Genomic DNA, 23555 nt, shown 5'->3' on the forward strand with positions numbered 1-23555 from the left:
GTACATACTGACGTAAAGGCCATAACCATAGAAAAGCTTTGCTTGAACCAATGAATCTGACATTTATAACCTTTACTAAAAATAAAATGGTGCATTTACTCTTAATCAAAAGTGTATAAATTACAAATAATCATTAACAATATATTTTTCTCATTAATCTAAATACAAAGATGACCATGAAATTATAACTCAAGAACATACATGCATATGCAATACTGATCAAATCATGACTTTTTGTTCAATGAATCATATCAAATTTTGTGTAAAAAAAAGGCCAAAAAGCCAACAGTTTATAAATACATGTGCTGATATTAAGATTATAATTGTAAATAAGTTGCAACATTTCCTATATAAATTTATATCATAAAAAATTTAATTTTATAGGACAATGCTAACAGAAATAAATTACCAATTTAAATAATTGGGAGGGGGGAGTAAAGCGGTCCATTCTCGATTGGATGGTTTTAATCCCAATGATATATTTTTATTTGTGCCATCTAGCTCTCTATGTAAATATGTATTTTCCCTCTTCAGAGAGATTTAAAAGGAACATCTTTTATTTAAGCATTTAAACTTATTTTTTGTATTGTAGTTATTTAATACCTATATTGTGACAACTTTTACTTCACAGAAACTTACAATTTTTAACATTTACTAAACAGCTTTCTTCATTGCATCAAGATCCATAAAAGATCTACATAAGAAAAAAACGTTTATAGTTGAGATCGAGTTCTCCAACCATTGAGTGTTTAAAACTCATAGTGCTCCAATAATCTGGATAAACTCTCATTGACCACAACGATCAAAACTCTACAAAACCACTAACCCTACATCTATCCATCTATCAGTCAATGTTTATATTTGTCTGTCTGTTTGGGTTTAAATATCCCAAAACATTGCCTAATACAGCATGACCCTCGAAAAAGTATTTTTAAGCATCTGCAGCCCTTATTTCTCAATGAATTATTAAAAAATGCATATGTCCTTGTTCTCTATAGTATTCCACGTAAGTAGATATAAAAATATTTTTTTTACCTCCATTAACACCGGAGATTTTTAGTGCTAAAGTTTTGAAAAAGTGACTGAGGAAAAAGTAACTTTTAACATGAAACGACTTTTTTAGCAAAATTAAGCTAGAAATTCTTTTATTTTTGTTACTAGCAGAAACTTTATACAAAAATGAAATAAAAAATTTAGTTTTTGAGTAAAAAGCATTTTTTTACACATATTTTTTGAGTCTTTTTAGTTTAATGATATTTTGAAAAACTTACTTATTAGGCAAAATTGTTTAAGATTAAAAAACCAAATAAATCTCTATGAATATAGCAGGAAAATTATTTTTGTTTCATAATCCTAACTTTAATAACAAAAAAGTTATAAAGAAAATAAAAATAAACATAATGATTTTTTAGTCTAAAAAGCTTAATTTACCCCCTATTAAATAATTGAGATGTCAGAAAAGTAGGCGGAGCAACTGTCATAATTAATCCTTTTCTATAAATAAGGGTTAATAAATAACCTAAAATTTGCAAATAATCAATTCATTCATTAGTATTTTTTGCCATTAAAAATTTATAATTTTTGGTGGAATAAAAAAGAAATATTTAGTTAACTTGTTTTTCTTTGTGTCTCATTATTCAGTTGTCAGAAAAACATAATATAACCATCCAAAAAATAAGAGAAACAAAAAAATTTTTTTTTTCTCAGTCACTTTTTCAAAACTTTAGCTCTAAAAATCTCCGGTGTTAATGGAGGTAAAAAAAATATTTTTATATCTACTTACGTGGAATACTATGGAGAACAAGGACATATGCATTTTTTAATAATTCATTGAGAAATAAGGGCTGCAGATGCTTAAAAATACTTTTTCGAGGGTCATGCTGTACAGTCATACCATTTGTTCTTAATCATCCTATCACTATTTCAAAAATCAAGTTAATATCACATTACACTTCGAGCTATGGACAGATGGGCCCTCCCTCAATGTAGTAAAGCTTCGCTTTAAAAAATAACTAAGCTGGGGACTTACAAAATGACCTTAATTAATATAAAAAAAACTGTATGTAACTGTCTCTGGCGTACATCTGTACTGTCCTTGATTGATTAGCTTTGTAAACCGTTTCTAAAACTTATGAGGAAAACTAAAGTAGCAACACACAGCTCAGACAGACAAACTTTTTGGAAACTGCTGTTTTAGAGGTCACTAAGGGTATACAAATGACAAGAAAGGATTTAAAAACTTTACATTAGTGTAAGAGATGAAAACAAATTTTTTGTTAAATAGAATAAAGTTATTCATTATTTTTATAAATCACTAAGTTATTCTATCTAAATATTTGGACTGTCCTTTTAAGTAAACAAAGAGAGATAGATATTAGTTTTCTTTTACTTGAGTACTACAAATATTTATCTATCTATCTGTTTATCGATAAAACAAAGTAACATGATGTGTCTGTCCGTCCGTCCGTCTGTCTTTTTGAGAATGATGTATATCTGTCCGTCCCAGTAAATAAAGAGAGATACATATTAGTTTTCTCTTTATTTGAGTTCTACAAATAGTGTTCATATATCTATCTGTTTATCTGTAATACAAAGTATAATGATGTCTGTCATCCTGTCCTTTAATGTAAAACAAGGGACATAGATATAAGAGGCCTCTAGGGGCATAGCTACTAAAGTGGGTCGGTTTTGAACATTATTTTTCTGAGACCAAAGCGGGGATCTGCAAACGATTTTTATGAGTATAATACACCTCTGGATGATTTAAAATTTATCCTAAGTCTTAAAACCGCTGACGACCAGACGTTCAATTGTATAGATATTTGTAAATGGGTGTCGAAAATTTATTGAATCAGAACTATAGCTTCATGGTGCTCCCAGAAAAGGCATTAAGGAGTAGAATCAGGATCTTTTGACCGTTTCAAAATATCTCGTTCCTAGTCTGAGAAAATCTCAAAAACCTCTACAAATTGGACAATTCTCAATAAACCTTTATAAATGGTGGATTTTTAGTCATTTCTAAGGCTAGGAATGCGATATTTTGAAACGGACAAAAGTTCCTAATTCTACTCCTCAAGGCCTTTCCAAGGAGCATCAAAAAGCCATCATTCTCATTCAATAATTTTTTTACTATCATTGACAAATAGCTGTACAATTTTATGTCTGGTCGTTGGTAAAGGTTGATAAATAAAGGGTAAGGAAGCGAAATATGACTTTGAATGACTTATAGTCGGAAATTTATTATATAACTGGGGAAATGCACAAAAATATTTAGCCCTCTAGCACTAATAGAAACTGAGATAATAAGTAGAGATGACTTGAATGTCGTCTTTGCATATTTTTTTATTAATGAAATACATTTTTAAGTGGTCGCATTCTAAATATCAATTTTGTTAAATTCTTTTTCGGTCAGAAATTTTCTTTAAGTTAGTTTTATCTGTTGCACATTCCCTCCTTGTCTAATTCTGATATGAACCCGCCCTAATAGCTACTAGTTACAAATATATATAGAGAAAGATATTTATGTATGTTATGCTGTTTGTCTATCTGTCTGTTTGTTTCTTTTTCTGTAATTAATAATGAAAGGTATAAGCAGGGATATTAAGGGATAGGACTATGGATAATAAATTAATGCCACACAAAATTATGATATTCATAATTACCCCCATAAAGATCAAAATTATTGATTTAAACGTTTGGACTGCCATTAAATATGAATCAAAATTTTAACAAATTGTAGAATAAGGTTATAAACTATAGAGGTGGCAATATAATTTACAGTCCATAGTCCCCTCCCTCCCTGATTACAATATTCATTGTATGTACATGCATATATTTTTATCTAATCATATTACAAAGAGAGTGCTTTGCTTAATTTGTTTCTTATTAGTAACAAAGCTACTTTATAATTAAGATTATCTTTTTATCCGTGACCAAGTACGTCAATGCATTTTAATTCTACATTTTTTGTATTTTGAGGGGGGAGTGGCTTTTTAAAAAAAATTCTAACTCCCCCCCACCAATCCTCCCGTTTAAAAAAAACAATAAAAAGTATGGACGTTCTTGGTCACGGACAGAAAGGCAATTTTAATTATACCTGACTATCAACCTATCTAACATAATCTATGTTACCAATTATAAATCAACTACCTGTCTATCCATCTATAAGTTTGTATGTCTATGTCCTTATTAAAAATACTATACTGTAACGAACTATATACCTGTCTATGAACCATATTCTATGTTACCTAAGATAAATTAACTACCTGTCTATCCATCTATAAGTTTTCTATATCTATTTCAAACCATCTATAGGTTTGTATATCTATGTACTTATTGAAAATACTATACTATGAAGAACTATATACCTGTATATGAACCATATTCTATGTTACCTAAGATAGATTAACTACCTGTCTATCTATCTATAGTATATTTATGTCCTTATTGAAAATACTATACTATAAAGAACTATATACCTGTCTATGAATCATATTCTATGTTACTTAAGATAAATTAACTACCTGTCTATCTATCTATAGTATATTTATGTCCTTATTGAAAATACTATACTATAAAGAACTATATACCTGTCTATGAATCATATTCTATGTTACCTAAGATAAATTAACTACCTGTCTATCTATCTATAGTATATATATTTATGTCCTTATTGAAAATACTATACTGTAAAGAACTATATACCTGTCTATGAATCATATTCTATGTTACCTAAGATAAATTAACTACCTGTCTATCTATCTATAGTATATTATGTCCTTATTGAAAATACTATACTATAAAGAACTATATACCTGTCTATGAATCATATTCTATGTTACCTAAGATAAATTAACTACCTGTCTATCTATCTATAGTATATTTATGTCCTTATTGAAAATACTATACTGTAAAGAACTATATACCTGTCTATGAATCATATTCTATGTTACCTAAGATAAATTAACTACCTGTCTATCTATCTATAGTATATTATGTCCTTATTGAAAATACTATACTATAAAGAACTATATACCTGTCTATAAATCATATTCTATGTTACCTAAGATAAATTAACTACCTGTCTATCTATCTATAGTATATTATGTCCTTATTGAAAATACTATACTATAAAGAACTATATACCTGTCTATGAATCATATTCTATGTTACCTAAGATAAATTAACTACCTGTCTATACATCTATAGGTTTAGATATCTATGCCCTTATTAAAAATACTATACTATAAAGAACTATATACCTGTCTATCAACCATATTCTATGCTACCTAAGATAAATTAACTACCTGTCTATCTATCTATAGTATATCTATGTCCTTATTGAAATTCGTGGTGTATATATTGAAAATTAGATTTGCATAATATCTCTCGTTTATTCCCAAATACTTGTCCCCAAGTACCAGGTAGATACAGTTCCCAAAGTTTTATAAACGAATTAACATATTCGTTGGATTAAAACATTGAGTACTTTATCAAATCTCTACTTTATCAGTGTTTAAACTTTTAAACCAATTATTTGAATATACAAAGAGGGTTACATTTTGTTAGCATCATTGGGAATCTCCATCAAATTATCGTCAATAGTCTTATCCCTTAAGATCCCTGACTAGTACCTTCTCTAATGTACATCCATAGTTGCGCATCTACTCTATAAATATTCATAGGGTATTACGTTCGTCTGTAAGTTTGTCTGCCAATCCGACTGTAAGAATGTCTACCGTCTATCTATACGTCGTCCGTCCAAATGTCTGTCCGACCAAGTAATTAATAATCTCTAAGAAATGGCTAATATTATTGTTAATTTCTACATGCATTTAATTAGCTTGTGATTGCTGCGCTACTTATGTACATAATTACCCTTGTTATATTCGTCTATTATCTGATCTTCAGGGATAAGATAATAGACGATAAATTTATGTTATGTGTTATGTAATATAATAATAATAACATCCCATCTGTAGATTAAAATTGTTGGTAAAAAGATGAACACTGTTTGAACCAACCAATCAAAATTCATTACCCAATAAAAGTAACCAAAGTTGTTAACCCATCGAACGAGAATATGTTTATAAAACTTTGGGTACCAGTTATGTACCCTTCCTCCCTGGTCGTTACAATATCTTACTTTAACACATATTTTTTACAATTCAAAGCACAGTCTATATAAAAATCTTTTTGTCGTTTAAACTAAACCTGGATATTATTTTTTCTTTACTAGGTAACAAATTACTACCTATTAAAATATATAAGCTACCACAGGAAGAACTTCACAGATATAAATAAAGGAGAAACCTTAATTTATCTATAGTAAAGTAAAGTAAAAGTAAAAAATTATAAAGTTGAAAAAAATACTTGTTTTTAAGTATGAGTGTGTGTTTGTGTGTGTGTGTATGGGAATGTGTGTGTGAGGGATTTGTGTGTATGTGTGTGTTATACCATCAAAAGAATAATAGCATAATAAATAAATTCTTCGCATTTTGAATTCAGGGCAAATTTACACCCCTCCCCCTTTATCCAAATAATTTTTAAAAATTTATATTGGTTGGATAAATATAGTGAAATTAAGGAGGATGGGGGGGGGGGGAGATTATTTATATTTATATTTTTTGGGCGCACAACCAAGATATGTCCGTATGTCTTTCTGAACAAAGAATAAAAAAATAGCTAGCTTTATTTAGATTTCAGATTAAGTAATTCATTAACACTGTAAAACAAATTCTTTGCTACCAATGGATGTAATAGTTCTTGATTTATGAATATTTACAATTGTTCTTTTTATATTTAAATTATAAGAATATTTTATATATCAAGAAATATAAAGAACTATATTTAGCAAGGCATAAAAATTATAATTAAAGCTTCAAGACCGATTAATATCTGCTGGATTATAACAGGTTCTGAGCCATACTTAAAATCATGTCATTTCTTGACCAACAAACCTCTAGTTAATCTTATATTTTTTATTTTACTATCTGCGGAAAGCTGTCTGTAGAACAAATAAACATAGTTTTCTAGTTTGGCTCCAAATTTTTAACAGATTATATCCGATTCTTAGACTAACTGAAAAAAGGGATCTTATCGGATAAGACAATTGATAATAAATTCATGTATTCCTCCAATGGCAATAAACAAAACTATTCCTATTAAAATTATTTCTGGAAAAGTTTGGGTACTACTAGTTTGTTCCCCAATTTGATATCCCTTCCATCCTAAAAACAATTAAGGGGTATAGTCCCTTTCGTACTTTTCACAGTAGCCTTTCTCCTATTTCTAGCCCCTGCGGGGGGCTATAACCTTGCGGGGCCAAATGACTAACCCTGTGGGGCAATCACCTAACCCAAAATAACCTAACCTTACCTAAAATAACCTATAAAAATTTTTAAAATACGACGAATCGCCCCTTAAGGGCACGAAACGGACTTTTCCCCAACTAAGTAAATGATTGTAATATGTTAACTTATATGGATGTTTTCAACCTTGTCAATTAATTATTACTATATTTTAATAACGGATCTTAACGGATAAGAAAATGGACGATAAATTACTGTACTATCCCAATTATGACAAACAAAATTATTCGAAGAAATTATTTTAAAAACAGTTTTGCAAGCCATCACTTATCATAAATACACTTGTCATAAATTTATTTGTCATAATTACATTTGTCATAAAGGTACACTTGTCATAAAACATTTGTCATAAATATACGTTTGTCATAAAGGTACATTTGTCATAAAGGTACATTTGGCATAACGGTACGTTTGTAATAAAGGTACATTTGTAAAAAATTTCATTTGTCATAAAGGTACGTTAGTCAGAAATTACATTTGTCATAAAACCATTTGTCACAAAGGTACATTTGTCATTAACTACATTTGTCATGGGTACCAGTATAAAACTTTGGGTACCAGTATAAAACTTTGGGTACAAGAATAAAATTTTGTTTACCAGTATAAAACTTTGGGTACCAGTATAAAACTTTGGGTACCAGTTTAAAACTTTGGGTACAAGAATAAAATTTTGTTTACCAGTATAAAACTTTGGGTACCAGTATAAAATTTTGGGTACCAGTATAAAACTTTGGGTACAAGAATAAAATTTTGTTTACCAGTATAAAACTTTGGGTACCAGTATAAAACTTTGGGTACCAGTTTAAAACTTTGGGTACAAAAATAAAATTTTGTTTACCAGTATAAAACTTTGGGTACCAGTATAAAGCTTTGGGTACAAGTATAAAACTTTGGGTACCAGTATAAAACTTTGGGTACCAGTATAAAATTTGGGTACCAGTAAAAAACTTTGAGTACCAGTATAAAACTTTGGGTACCAGTAATTAATGAAAAACGTACCTTTATGATAAATATAATTTATTACAAATGCATTTTATGACAAACGTACCTTACCCCCCTCATATTCCATGAATGATTTTGTTTATTCTAAATTGTCTTATGCCTTAAGTTTCCTGGTTATACTTTCCCTTTCATGACCGAAATCATACACATGTTTATTTCACATAAACATATTACAGTCAGGGATAGACAATGGCTGATAAATTGATGTACATACCTAATAATGACACACAACATTACTCATTCTATTAATCAAAATTAGTTTTTTGAAACATTTCAACCCTCAACTTATTAAACCAATCAATAAAAATTGTTAAGCCATCAAATACAGGCCATTGTCCACTCTCTCTCTGTATTACAATACATATAAAGAATTCCATGGTTATTTTATTCCGTAGTTTTACATAGTAATAACAGTCTAGGCCGGCGCGTTAACCTGTATAACCTCTAAGAAGACGGGATACACCATTAGGTGTTATTTTTATGTATCTCTGAACCAAATCTTGCTACTGAAGTGCATGATTACTCGGTAAAACGTCCTACAGGCAACCAACCCTTTGATTGCACGACCTTTGACTGAGAAGTCCTAGATGTGCGTGGTAATCTTGGCTAGCCTGTTTATCTGCCTGTAACTTACCTAAAATAAAGTAACATTTATTAGTTCTCATAAAATGTATGGTATGCATTTACTTCCTCATATTATCACAACGCTTAAACATAGTGTTTCACATAGTTGCAAAAGGACAAAAGAGCTTCTTAACTATAGTTGATCCGCGACCATGGCTAAAAACATTGCGCAACCGCTCGTCGTCGGGGATTTGATGAGTTCGAATCGTGGCTCAACACAACGTCAAAACTAAAGAAAAAGTGACGTCATAAAAAAACATCTAAAAAGGAGGGACAGTTAAAATGAGAAAGGAAACACCTTAAAAGGAGATGGATTTAAACGTTTTTTTATGACGTCACACATGACACGTTCTAGCGCTTCGTTGTAGATCCAGGGATGTTTTTATAACTACTTTTGGGGAGGACAACTACACAAAAAAAACGTATATGTATTTATCATTTAAGACTGACAGACTAAGTGAGTTATAGAATAGCTTCACTACCTAAAAATTTATCTCTGTCAAACTAACACACAAAGAGACACACACACAGAGACACACACACACAAACACACACGCACCAAAAATCAAAAGGCAGAAGATTGACCATGTAACAAAACAATAACGTTTATTCAATATGACCATAACTTTTTAAAAGCGAAGCTTTTCTATAATTAGGGTCGGTCCGTCCGTCCGTCCGTACGTCCGTCCGTCCGTCCGTCCGTCCGTACGTCCGTCCGAGATAGATAGCTTTTGTTCGTTAATTTAGGCATGTTAAAATTGTCCTATCGATTTCAAACTTTGCATGATGATTCCTGTAGTAGTTGGGTACGATTTAGAAAGCGTAGCAACTCTATAATCATTACCAGAATGTCCGTACGTCCATTTTAAACATGTTGATTTTTCTCCTTTTTTAACAACAAATTTTCAAGTGTTTTAATTATCCGTTTGATCTGTTTTTTGGTATATTGATTTTTGGGACAACAAAGAACAATATTATAAGCGAAGCAACTTTATAATCAAGTCAAAAAATTTAAGTATGTCCATAAACATTATCCTACTTCAAGCAGCTTTTCAACAAATTTACTTACAATTTTGCTTTGGCTCTTATACTTTTAAATTCTGATTATTCAGTTCAGATACTATACAAGTGTTAATGTCCGTTTGTTCTACCGTTTCAGTGCTTCGCTTTTATGGATGTTGTCATCCTTGTTTTGTTGTTTCTATATGAAATACAGTCATAATATCATTATTAGAGTTGGGTTATATTTTTAATACATGAGTGATCGTCGACTTAAATTTGAATCAGTAATGTTTACTTTTCTTAAATGAATTTTTAGTTGACAAAAATTAATGACATTGTCGATTTAATGATTTTTATATTTATATTAATGACTTTAAAATTACAGATAGCATTCTGCGAAGCAACTTTATAATCAAGTCAAAAAATTTAAGTATGTCCATAAACATTATCCTGCTTCAAGCAGCTTTTCAACAAATTTACTTACAATTTTGCTTGGCTCTTATACTTTTAAATTCTGATTATTCAGTTCAGATACTATACAAGTGTTAATGTCCGTTTGTTCTACCGTTTCAGTGCTTCGCTTTTATGGATGTTGTCATCCTTGTTTTGTTGTTTCTATATCAAATACAGTCATAATATCATTATCAGAGTTGGGTTACATTTTTAATACATAAGTGATCGTCGACTTAAATTTGAATCAGTAATGTTTACTTTTATTAAATGAATTTTTTAGATGACAAAAATTAATGACATTGTCGATTTAATGATTTTTATATTCATATTAATGTCTTTATAATTACAGATAGCATTCTGCCGATTTGCAATTTTATTGGTTTATATCGATAATGTGTCATTTCTATAAAGTGGTCATAGCTGACATAATATCCACCTGTCATTCCAATGCCACAATTAATAAAATTATTATCCTTATAATAAAGTAACAGGAGGTCTGTTTGTCTGTGTGAATGTACCGAAGTATCTCGTTCACCGCTGAACCGATATGGTGCTCCTTAGCAGTGTAGCTTCTAATAGGTCCTGGGAAGGTTTATAGCTATTTTGGGGGAGGGTACCACCCCCCTGCCAAGAAACATCGCCCCTAGAAAAAAAAGATATACCCATCCCCCCTAATTTTTAACAACTTAAATTAAAAGTGGGGGGGGGGGGGCGATTTAAAGGCCTCTAGGGGCGTGGCATTTAGTTAGTTACAAAGTATAAACATACGTCAGGACATTTATCCTTAATTTTTCCACCAAAGATATTACAATCGAGTAGTAAAATTTTAAGGACGATAAATTGATGTATGCCACCAATTATGATAATAGTTATTTCTTTCGTCGTATTATAAACAGCTTTCCGCGGATATAGGCCGGATATAGGCACGGGCTAAAAAAAAACTGGTTTTAATCTTAAGTTTGTACATTTCTATACTAGTAGAACGCGGTTTATAATACGATGCTAGACATAGTTTTTTCGTATAAATGAGAACCGGTTCCTATCCACCGGATTTGAATGAATACGAGAAACAAAATTACCCCTGTTCCTGATTAAGATCATTGGTGAAGAAGTTTGAACACTACTAGTTTGTACCAACAATTAAAGATTTTATAATAATCTCCAAAGTTTTAATCCAACGAATTAGCGATCATGTTTTTTCTTAAACTTTAGGTATAAGTATAATTTACAGTACAAAGTCCCCTCTTTCCATTTTCCAATTAGCCGATAAACTCCTAAAGACCAATACTAGGCTTCTTAGAAAACTGTGTAAGAATTGGTTCAGCCGTTTACGAGATTTTAATTAATATTTTTTTGCAATTTTCAAATTAATGTTAATATGATAGATTAGCCATTCGAACTTTTATTTAAAAATTGATAATGCATTTAATAAGATGGGGGGGGGTAGGTGGCAATTTATCTTAGGAGGGTGGAGGTAACCCCCCTAAATAGTTAAAAACTTCCCTGGCCCTATAAAAAAAACTTCACTATAAAAGATTAAAATACTGGTTCAGCGGTTAGCAAGGTCCTTCGTTTCAAACACACAGAAAGACAGGCATGCTTCCTTCTACTTTTATACAAACATTTAATACACAACCACGCGCATACATCTCGCTACTTTAGTACTGTCCACGTCTAACAAACTTTTAATCTCGGGATAAAAACTGTTTTTATTAAACCAAGTAGCAAGGAGGCCAAAAACCTTTGAAAATCATTTTAAAATAGTTAAGGCCTTTGGTTTTAAAACATAGGTGAACAAATGTGGATTTCCCCCCTTAAAAAAATGAAGAGGAGTAATTCCCTCTGATTTAAATTTTCCCTGCGATAAAAAAAGTTTTTTTTCGGTGGGGTTAGGACGCCATTGTACCTCCCTCACCTGTTATTTTCCCATCCCATCCCTCTATTGAGATTTTGTACGTCCTTCCTCCCCCCCCCACCCACTACCCCCCCCCCCCAAAAAACAAAACATGAATGTACTATGACATGGACAAACAATTCTATAAGAAGCGCAGCAATAACAAGTTAACATCAGTTGGAACAATCTTCTCACAAACCAAAATAATAAGGAAACTTTTTGACATAAAAATTAAGTATTAAAATAGAACCTTGTTGGAAGAGGAAACTTCAACTATATCTAACAACAGCCAAGAAAATCATGTTTTCAAATTAAATAACCTCAAAAATAGAACTTATTCTTCTTATTCTATTTTATAATTTGTTTTAATATATGTTATCATGTTTCACTGTAATAAAAAGAAAAACTTAAACAGTATAGAAAAAGTAAAAATAAGCATTGATAAATTTCATTTCCCTTTATACAATTTGATAAGGATAAGTCTATAAAAATATTTAAATAATAATTATGTTTTATAAGTAGCGTAGCAATAAATCAATTGTTTGTTAACATTAGTCCAAACGAAGTATCTAAACCGATAAGATACTGGACGATTAATTACAAAAAATAAAATTTTTCCCTTTTGCAGATAAACATTGTTGGTGTAAAAACTGAGAGTATCCAATTTTTGAGCCAACAAATGAGAGATCGTGTTTATAGAAATTTAGTGGTGAGCCAGATCGGGGTAAGCCGAATTTCAGCCAATCACAGCGCGGCATTTCATAAAATGCTGTGCTCCCATTAGTGGAAAGTTGGCTCACCCCGATCTGGCTCACCACTAAAATGATTTATCCAGCTCAGCATGATTTAAAGCCCTTTGTTCCCCTCCCTTCCTGACCATAACTAAGAAGATGAGAAGATGCACGACATTAACCCTTTCGGTCATCCAGGTAAAGAGCAAAAATATTTTTTTTACCTAAACAAAGCATTTTATTTTACCAAAATACTAAAATATCCTCTAGTTGTACAACATCATATGAAAGAATGGTGTTCAAGTCAATTTCAGGTTCCATGTATGATCCTGCGGGTCCTGATCCTCCAGGTCTCCAGAAATTCTTAAAAGGCTCCTGTGGCCGCAATTTTTGGCTCAGAGACGTCAAATTTTAAACTTAAGCTTTTCTTACATGTCTACATGACGTATTTAAATATCATAAAGATCTGCCGCCGTTTTCTCGCCGACCGCCGACTGCGGCGGCTGGCAGCTGCCAAGTACAGCTGCGGCCGCTGAAATTTATATTTTGATATTTCTAATATAAAATTTACATAAAGGTAAACATTTTCTGTAAAAAAAATTGTTATTCTAGCTTCAAAAATAAGAAAATTACAGCCGTTTGAAATTTTTAAATAAAAAAGGACCTAAAAGCAAAGGCTGTTAAATAAAAGGGTAAAGGAAGCGAAAATTGACTTTGACTTATAAAAGGTCGGAAATTCATTATCAAACAGGGGACTTGCACAAAATAATTTAGCCCTCTAGCTCTAATAGGAACTGAGATAAAAGGGGGGGGGCATTGAACGCCCCCCCCCCCAATTAAGGTGCGGCAAGGGGCCCGACTGTTAAGGGTTAATAGTTTGAATTAAGAGAATACCGAGGCCTATAACAGGCATAACCAATAACCATTCACGTGATTGTTTAATAGAGAGTTGTATTCGGTAATTGAAATGTCACTAGCTATGAACAAACAAACAAATTGTACCTTTTTTTTATCAACGGGACAATATTAACATGCCTTATTAACAAAAAGAGGTAACCGTGATAGACGGATGGACGTACTTACAGACCCTATTTATAGAAAAGCTTTGTGTTTTAAAAATAAAGAAAAAGATAAATAATAGTTTTTAGATAAAATCATTTTCTTTGATATTGTCTTTTATCTATTTGTATAAAAAGTAAGGGTATTCATATAATGTAACTAAAATATTTGTTAGTCTGTCTGTCTGTCTATTTGACTGTCTGTATGTTTAAAGTAATTCTTATGTTTATCTATCTGTTTGTTTGTCTGATTGCCTTTCTGTTTGTCCTTCTTTTTATATGTCTGTCTGTTTGACTGTTTGTTTGACTGTTTGTTTGACTGTCTGTTTGACTGTCTGTTTGACTGTCTGTTTGACTGTCTGTTTGACTGTCTGTTTGACTGTCTGTTTGACTGTCTGTTTGACTGTCTGTTTGACTGTCTGTTTGACTGTCTGTTTGACTGTCTGTTTGACTGTCTGTTTGACTGTCTGTTTGACTGTCTGTTTGACTGTCTGTTTGACTGTCTGTTTGACTGTCTGTTTGACTGTCTGTTTGACTGTCTGTTTGACTGTCTGTTTGACTGTCTGTTTGACTGTCTGTTTGACTGTCTGTTTGACTGTCTGTTTGGCTGTCTGTTTGACTGTCTGTTTGACTGTCTGTTTGACTGTCTGTTTGACTGTCTGTTTGACTGTCTGTTTGACTGTCTGTTTGACTGTCTGTTTGACTGTCTGTTTGACTGTATGTTTGACTGTCTGTTTGACTGTCTTTTTGACTGTCTATTTGACTGTCTGTTTGACTGTCTGTTTGACTGTCTGTTAAAATGCCTGTTTGAACGTCTGTTTTACTGTCTGTTTGATTGTCTGTTTCACTGTCTGTTTCACTGTCTGTTTCACTGTCTGTTTCACTGTCTGTTTCACTGTCTGTTTCACTGTCTGTTTCACTGTCTGTTTCACTGTCTGTTTAAATATCTGCTTGAATGTCTGTTTGACTGTCTATTTGTCTGTCTGTTTGTTAGTCTTGTTTGTTTGTCTACCTGTCTGCTTGTCTTTCTACCTGTAAATCTGTTAATCTGTCCATCTCTCTCTTTTTTGTATGTTTGTCTATCTGTCGGCCTTTCTATATATCCAATGTAAATTTGTCATTTTGTTAGTATATTTGAAGCAAAAGATTTCCGCTTAATTAGTTATGGAATTATTTAAAAGTACAGCTATCTTAATAATGTGTTACAATCATAAGATACTATTATATAATGCTCTTAAAAGATAAAGACACTCACTTCACCTAATATAAGAATAACAAGAATGACAACATATATAAAAGCAAAGCGGAACAATAATAACAAGAATATCAATATATAAAAGTCAAAATAGCTTTGAAATATGTTTTTAAAAATAATCACAAAGTTGTTAAGCTTTCAAAATTATACCTAATTGATACTGGAGTCCTCATTCAAGGTCTAAGAACAATTTTAATTAGGACGATTTTAATAGGTTTTTAAATTTGCGATCACTTAGTTTATAGAAAAAAGTATTAAGTAGCGATATTATATAAGTTATTATAATTGATATTAAGAATCACAAGGAAAGACTTCATATTACTCATGACAATTTTAAATACTAGCAATAACACTTTAGGGACACTTTTAATGGTGGGTTAACCCGCTCCCTCATTATAAATTTAAGTTTGAAAAACTGAAAGCAAAAAAAAATTAAGGAGTAATATTTTTCCTAGAAGCAATTTCTTTTGGGGGGGTAAAGATACCATCCCCCAAAATAGTTATAGATTTTGTCTAGACATATAAGAATCTTTACCACAAGGAGAACAATATCGGTTCAGCGGTTAGCAATATCCTATGCTACAGCCAAAAAGAAATTACTACTTATATAATAGTATTAACAAAGTTCCGTTAATTAAAATATTTTAAATATTATATTTCTGTGTTTTAAGAAATAATTTTATTTTATACCATAAATTTCTCTTTTTGTACTTTAGATTAAATTATTTATTTCATACTACATGACAATCAAACGCCAGGTCGAACAACCAAGGATAACTAAGGGGAGCCAAATGTCTCCTTTTCTGTCCAAACACCCGTGGTTTAAGGTTAGTTAACATCCATTAGACAACTAACTCTTTGATTGCACGACCTTAGTGTGAGAAGCCATAGCTGTGTATGGTAATCATTGCGCCTATTTTGGGTCAAGGCATTCCTCCTACTCTAATTATTTATGTAGCGCAACTGAAATAGTATCAGTAGGAATCTTTTTTAACGTCTTTAGTTATTACGCGGTGTCACCTCCTCGACGACCAGCGGATTCGCGACGTGTTGAGCCACGGTCGCGGGTAAAATGGACAATAATTTGATCTCCCCTCCAATTTTAACCAAATCCATTTATAAGGACATACATATGTACATGTTCTATAGAATAGCAGCGCTTTTGTAATTTTGTTGTAATATTATTTGAAATAATTTAACTTTTAGCTTTCATCAAATGCTTTGTTAAGTTCAAACCTACACAAATTACCAGATTGTAGGCTTTTTTACAATTAGGGTCGATCCTCACGTCCGTAACGGATGTTTAGGCAATAAAATTTGCTGTAACAATTAGTTTTAAATAAATTAGAAAGCGTAGCAACTATATAATCATACAATATACATGTTTATCTTTTACATATTTTAAACCAACTGTTTAATGATGTCATAAGCCTAATTTCTTGATTAAGGTATGCTGATTCATGAGAATATTAGGCATAATGTCATAAGATAGAAGTTTTTCAATCATTACTTAATGGTATCATGATACATATAAATAGGTGGTCATAGCTGACATATTATCGACATTTCATTTTGTTTCATTTATCATATATATTATGTCGACATTTTCACTAATGTTTAACTTACAGAAAACATTCCTTACTAAAAATGGCATAAAACCTAACCGCAACAGTGCAAGAAATTTAATGGAACATGATGCACCTACTGAAAAGGTTAGCTGTAGAGTAGAAGTGTTTATAAAGATTAGATTCTATATATGTAAATAAAAATGTTATTGTTGTGTTTGACTTTTGGATTTAAACAGCTTAGTAGATATATTTATTTCAAAATTTCGTTTGTACTTTTAGGATAAATAAAAAAACAAAATATTTTCATAATTGAGCATGACAATATGCATAAAAGCGAAGCTCAAAAAATCAGCAAACAAACTAACGAAAGAGTGATAGTGGTTTACAAAATTAGGAAAAACAATTATAATTTCTACGAATAGAATTATTAGAATTAAAAATTGGAATTGTTTTTATAAGACGTACATACTTTCTTGTCAAGATATTTTGATGCTACGCTTCCCATAATTTATTGGTATACTAGCGGCTTTGTCCCAAGAGGTTTATCAAACAAATTTTTCGTGTTTTAGATTTTAAAAAAAATAAAAAAAAATTGTTTTTTTGGGGGGGGGGGTGGTATTTTTTATTTTTTGGGGGGTTAGGGGTGTCCCATCCCCCCAAGAAAATAGTTATAAACCTTCCCGGGACCTATGAGAAGCTACCCTGTAAAGGAGAACCCGATCGGTTCAGCGGTTAGCGAGATCCTTTGCTGCAAACAAACAGACAGATGAACTTTGTATTATAGATGAAATCGATAAGAATGTTGTTTAGTAACGATAAGACGATTTTAACATGCTTCAATTTACAATCAAAGCTCCCCAGAAAAGCATACAGACGGATATACATTAATTGTTAAAAAGACTCACTAGATTAACCAATAAAAATCTTTATTATTAGAACAAAATTTATTGTTTTAAGTTAGCTAGAACACAATTTATCGGTGCCTTTTCTCTAAGTGTCTAGCGAACACAGAAACACCCATCCCATTGGTTTTATAACAAGTGAGTATAGAGGTGTTAATGCCTAACCCCTGCTGGGGTCCGTGATCCTACAAGAATAATACCTGCAGTGCCCTAACCCTGCGTATCTAGCCTGTACCCTATGTAACAAAATCTAACCTAACCTAAAGTAACAAATAACACCAGATAAACTACACACCTTTACCCTTTTTTAAATTGAAAATAGAGGGGGGGGGGGGGTGGCAGGGTTTTCTGTGTTCCATAACGCACTTTGAGTGGAAACCAGCAAAAAATCCGCCTATTTTATATTAGGATAAACAATCATACTAGAAAGAGCTTATAACAACGTAAATTCTTAAGTAGTCTATCCTCTTAAAGTATTACAACTACAATTATCTTCATAAGTAGCGTAACAATGACAAGAAAACAATGTTCTTAATGAAACAAAGAATAATAGACTGGTATACAGTAAAAATATAGTAATAAAAATGCAATGTGACAATTTTGATTTTTGGCAGCTATTGTCAACAAATCTCAAAATACGACCCACTTCTTAAATAAATAATTTCAAATTGAAAACTTTAGAATTTGACATTCTAAATATCTATCAATAAAAAACTATAAAAAAATAATTACTAGTTTTAACCTTTCAAAATCCGTCAAATGAAAGCTATGTTTACGGTTGGATGAACTTTATTGTATAAAGCTTTGCTATTTTATAAGCGACCATCAACGAAGTCTAATCTGTACATGATTATATACATAAATCTAAAGGGAATCAATCTTACAAAATTATATTCACGTTTCTTCAAATATCAGCTATAAAATTTATAATTAATTATAGTCGTTTATTGAAAATAAAATTACCTGATGTAAAAATTAGATTATATGGCATTTAGTTTAAATGTCACTTTTGATATTGAAATAATTATTTGTAACAGATGATGGTTGGGTGTCTTTACTAACAGCCACTCGACCTTGGCAAAGGTGGGGAGTTTACTGATCTTTCTGCAGACATAGATAGATACAGTTTCATCCATACTTAGGTCCGAGGGAATGGTGTGTGTATGTGTGTGTGTGTGTGAGTAGATTTAGAGAGAGGTGGAAACAAGCACTTACACACAAACATATACACACACACTCACACACACACAACCACAACCACACATTTTAGAGAATATACACAGAGTAAAAAAGAACGGTGAGGCTATAAAAATGTAAGTAAAATTATCTTGAAGATTTTTAAGATATATTTCTTTATAACATCTTTTATCTTGGATTAGAAAAAGAATCTATGTTGCATGTTTTAGAATAAGTTAGGTTAAATTTAAATAGAAAACAATTGCTGGGATAATACTCCAATGGATAAAAAAAAATTATCAAAAATAAGGAGTGAAGATTCCTAAATTTTTAAAGTATTTACAGGTCTGTCTAGTTTTCTACACATGCTAAACTATACTGAATAAACTATAGAAAAAGTTTTTACGTTGTCTTGAGCAAGTTTTAGAAAAAGATTTGTTTTGATTGTATTTACATATGAACACCTACCTAAAGAATAAGAGATAGATTGGTTAGAGAAAAACAGTAAAGAAAGAGAAAAGAGAAAGGGAAAAGAGGAACAAGAAAAAGAAGAATAGAAAAGAAAAAAAATGTGCACATACATAGAAAATTGGAGGGGATTTGGGGAAAAATACAAAAAGAGATGATTATAATTCATATGAGTGTGTGTGAGAGAGAGAGTGAAAGAAAGAAAGAAAAAGAAGAGAGAGATAGAGATTTTTATTCTTATATTTTTCTTCTCTCTAAAACCAGGTTTATATGGAGCTCCCACATAGTAGCTAAAACATTAATTATACAATTTTTATTCTACAAAAAGTCTTATGATTAGTTATGTTAAAATCGTACTTTTAATAATAAACTTTTTTGATACTGTTATTTTCATTATTCCTTATAAAATTTAGTACCTGCATAGCAGGTAAACTATATAGATATTTTGTTTAAGTAAAAAAGAATGTTTACAAGCAAGAAAATAATCTTTTAAGTATTGCAGAAACCCCATTAGATTCAAACCCTCGAAACAATGTTTATTTAATCTTGATAATAATCAAAAAAAGATTTTTAAAAAAGGGAATTTCTTATGTAATTACAGACAATTTCTCAAAATATTAATGAAAAATCCACAAAATATATTTTTAAAAATGTATCAGTTGATTAATTACAGGAAAAAAATTTACAATTTGAAGCCCTTTGCCATATACATTATCAGGCACATTTAGGACTTCAATGCAAGGGTTGTCATGCAATAAATGGTTGTTTGTTAACAATCATTGGGATGTGTTATTGACTTGGAACCATCAATAGAAGTTAGTGCTGTAGATCATGTTATTTTACATACATATTTGCTGCATTGGAGGGTATTTACCAAGGAGAGAGAGAGAATCATTGGAGAGAAAAAGAGAATTGTGTATTCAATAAGAGAAAAGGGAGAGAGAAGTGAGAAAAAGAGTGATTATAAGCAAGGTTTTCTCCTTATAATATGTTATCTATAATACAAAGTAGTATGATGCTCTTTAGTCTGTCTAAAAACAAAAATTATATGGTTCTGCTTTTATTCGAATCTTTATGGTTTTAATCTGGTTTTTAACCAGTTTTCCTAATAAATAACAAATAAGGACTAACAACTATGATCCAAAAGGATTCTAAGAGCCTTCCTTAGAAAGGGGTAGGGCATCCGATACATCTAAATTTCATAAATTTTCATGACTGGGATAGGGACAACGTTCTACTAGAGACTACTAATTTCGTGAGGGCTTAATGTCCCTCCCTCAAACTCCCCAGGACATATCTAAAGCTTCTCAGAAATGAGGTCCAATATCTGACAAATATACAAATAAAACATCATATTTATTTGAATTATCAAAAAGAAAAGGAACAAAAGTTTTATAAAATTTTAATTATGAAAATTTAAAACTATACTTTGTATATCCTCCTTGATAATTTGGCCTCTACTACACCTCTTCTTATACTTTCCATACCACATCTATCCAGGGATCTACAGGGATAAGACAATTGCCGATTATTTGATGTACATCCCGAATGATAATACACAAAATTTCCCCTTCTGTAAATTACAATTAGTGGTTGAAAAATTTAGACACTCAACTTAATGAACCAACCAATCAAAATTTAATGAAAGCCACAAAACTTTGTAAGCCAACAAATAAGAAAACTTTGAGGACTAGTGTAAGCAGCCCAATGTCTCCTCCCTCCCTGCCTCTATCTTATAACATCTCTAGAGAATATAATTTGTAATGTAAAAGTAGAATATAGGTATAAATTAACCTGTAACCCAACTGTTATATTTATTAATCTAATTGTCTTTGGAAATAGTGTTATATATTCAAAGGTGGCTTTTTAATTCTCTAAAGTGACAATAAAATTGCTAAGATTAGTTGAAAATGACATTTTGGATATAGAATGTAGACAATGGCCAAAATTGAGGGTTCGATAATACTGACAGATTAAAATTTAAAACGCGGTTTATAAATATTTTAAGGGAGGGCATTACCTTCCTCCCGAGAAATTTTCGGTTATAAATGACTCCCCTAAAAATATTTTTTCTTTCTCTTTTTAATACTAAAATATAAAATGGAAGATAGGGTAAGTTGATTCCCCCTTAAGTGCACCAAGAGGCCTCTAGGGGCGTAGCCGCTAGTATATAATATTTATTTCTCAGAATCTATGTGAAAAAAGCATAAATTCAAAATCTTTGATTTTCTTTCAGAGTTTTCCGTCCATTGCATTTTCCATCTATATATCAAACCTTTTACTACCCAAGAATAAGGTTTAACCAACAAGCAAATTATATAAAAGCAAAAAGTTTGGGTGTACTAAATGGCTAAAACCAGCCGTTTTGATTCATTTTTATTGACAATTTCTTATTAGATTTTTGAATGATGCCAAAGTTCCTAAATATTCTTTGTAATATCAAAACTTCCCTGGTACTTTTTTAACGATTAACTAACAACTTTGTTTTTCTATATAGAATTTTAAAAATCTGTAATCCCTTTAAATTTTAGTTTGTTGATTTTTATAAAAGTTTATAGTTATAAACATTTCCAGACCTATGTGTAGCTACCCTATAAAGGATATCCATATCGGTTCAGCGGTTAGCGAGATCCTTCGGTACTGACAGACAGAAACAGAGACAAACAGACATCCTGTTACTTTAATATAGAATTTGAAATATATTTAATCCTATGAAATTTTAGTTTTTGTGGGTGTCCTTTTATCCAGCAGTGAATGAGTGGTGGTATCCCCCCCCCCCCCCCACAAAATAGATATATACCTTCCCTATGAGAATCTACACTGTAAAAGTGACATTTTGGTTCAGCGGTTAACGAGATCCTTCAGTACAGACAGATACAGATTTTACTTATTAGTAAATTAGGTTTTGTAACACGATCTTTCATTTGATTGCTTAAATACTTCTTTTATTATGATTTTAATCTAAAGTTGGGGTATTATTGATTATCGTAATTAAGCGATGGACATATCTTTATCGTTCATTGTCCATTATCCCATAAAGTCGTTATTGCTGCGCTACGAATGAAATTTACATAATTGTCCTTTTTTTATGTATAAACATATTTTTATTTTTACCAAATTAAAATATTTCGTGCTTAAAACTCTTAAATTCCTAAAATATATATGTACACTGCACTGTACAGGGTGATTCAGTAAGGTTTTGTGTTAACATTTAGTCAAATTTGCTTATTAAGTCAAACTGTTTTTATTATGGCCATTTCATGTGAATACATTTGGTCAAAATTAAGAACATTTGGACTTAAAAGCGCATTTGACTAAACGGTAACACATAAATTTATAGAAGAAAAAAAAATTACCTGATAATAGACGAACCCCAAACTGTCCCACTTTGAGAAAGACGATTCCAGTGACGTCATATACGTTTCGGGAAAGAAAAAGGGAAGGGGGAAGAAAATCTCTTCAAAAGAGATGGGAGAAAAGGGAAGAGATTTTCTTCCCCCCTTCCCTAAACGTATATGACGTCACTGGAATCGTCTTTCTCAAAGTGGGACAGTTTGGGGTTCGTCTTAGTAAAGCATCATTTGTAAGAGAGATATGAGACAATGAACTGTTTATTACACTGGTCCTCAAAGTTTTATAATAACGTTTTCTTATTCGTTGGCTTTGGGGTGAATTTTGATTGGTTGGTTAATCAAGTTGAGTGTTCAAACATTTTAACCACTAATTTTAATCTACAAAAGGGATAATTTTGTCTATCATCATTGGGGATATACATCAATTTATCGGCCATTGTCTTATCCCTTTAGATACCTGATTATTAGTGTATGATAGTGTCCATACGTCAGTCCGTACTACAAGTCAAGAAGATAAAACATTTAAGTCGACCATATGAGTTATGGGTATTTAATAAAGTTATGGTGATGGCTGACTTAATATAGATATAGTAGACATCCACCTTATAATATAAATTAAAAGTAATCCTAGCTAGCGTGTTGATCACCTTTTGGGAATGACAATAGACTGGATCTGGACCTGCAGGATTATACCTTGAA

The 23555-nt window shown here is 31.3% G+C and overlaps 1 protein-coding gene across 2 annotated transcripts in view; it reads right to left on the reverse strand.

The window, feature by feature from the left end:
• The window catches only part of LOC145330624 (neo-calmodulin-like), a 108141-nt gene extending 89185 nt beyond the window's left edge, over positions 1 to 18956 (reverse strand). For both annotated transcript variants that reach the window (XM_080175298.1, XM_080175297.1), the window contains exon 1: positions 18823 to 18956. The gene's annotated coding sequence lies outside the window, so the exon portion shown is untranslated. The remainder of the gene's footprint in view (positions 1 to 18822) is intronic.
• Positions 18957 to 23555: the final 4599 nt, after the last annotated feature.

The sequence above is a fragment of the Acartia tonsa genome, chromosome 10, assembly GCF_053477335.1.
Source record: "Acartia tonsa isolate MP-2025a chromosome 10, ASM5347733v1, whole genome shotgun sequence".
Lineage (NCBI taxonomy): Eukaryota > Metazoa > Arthropoda > Copepoda > Calanoida > Acartiidae > Acartia > Acartia tonsa.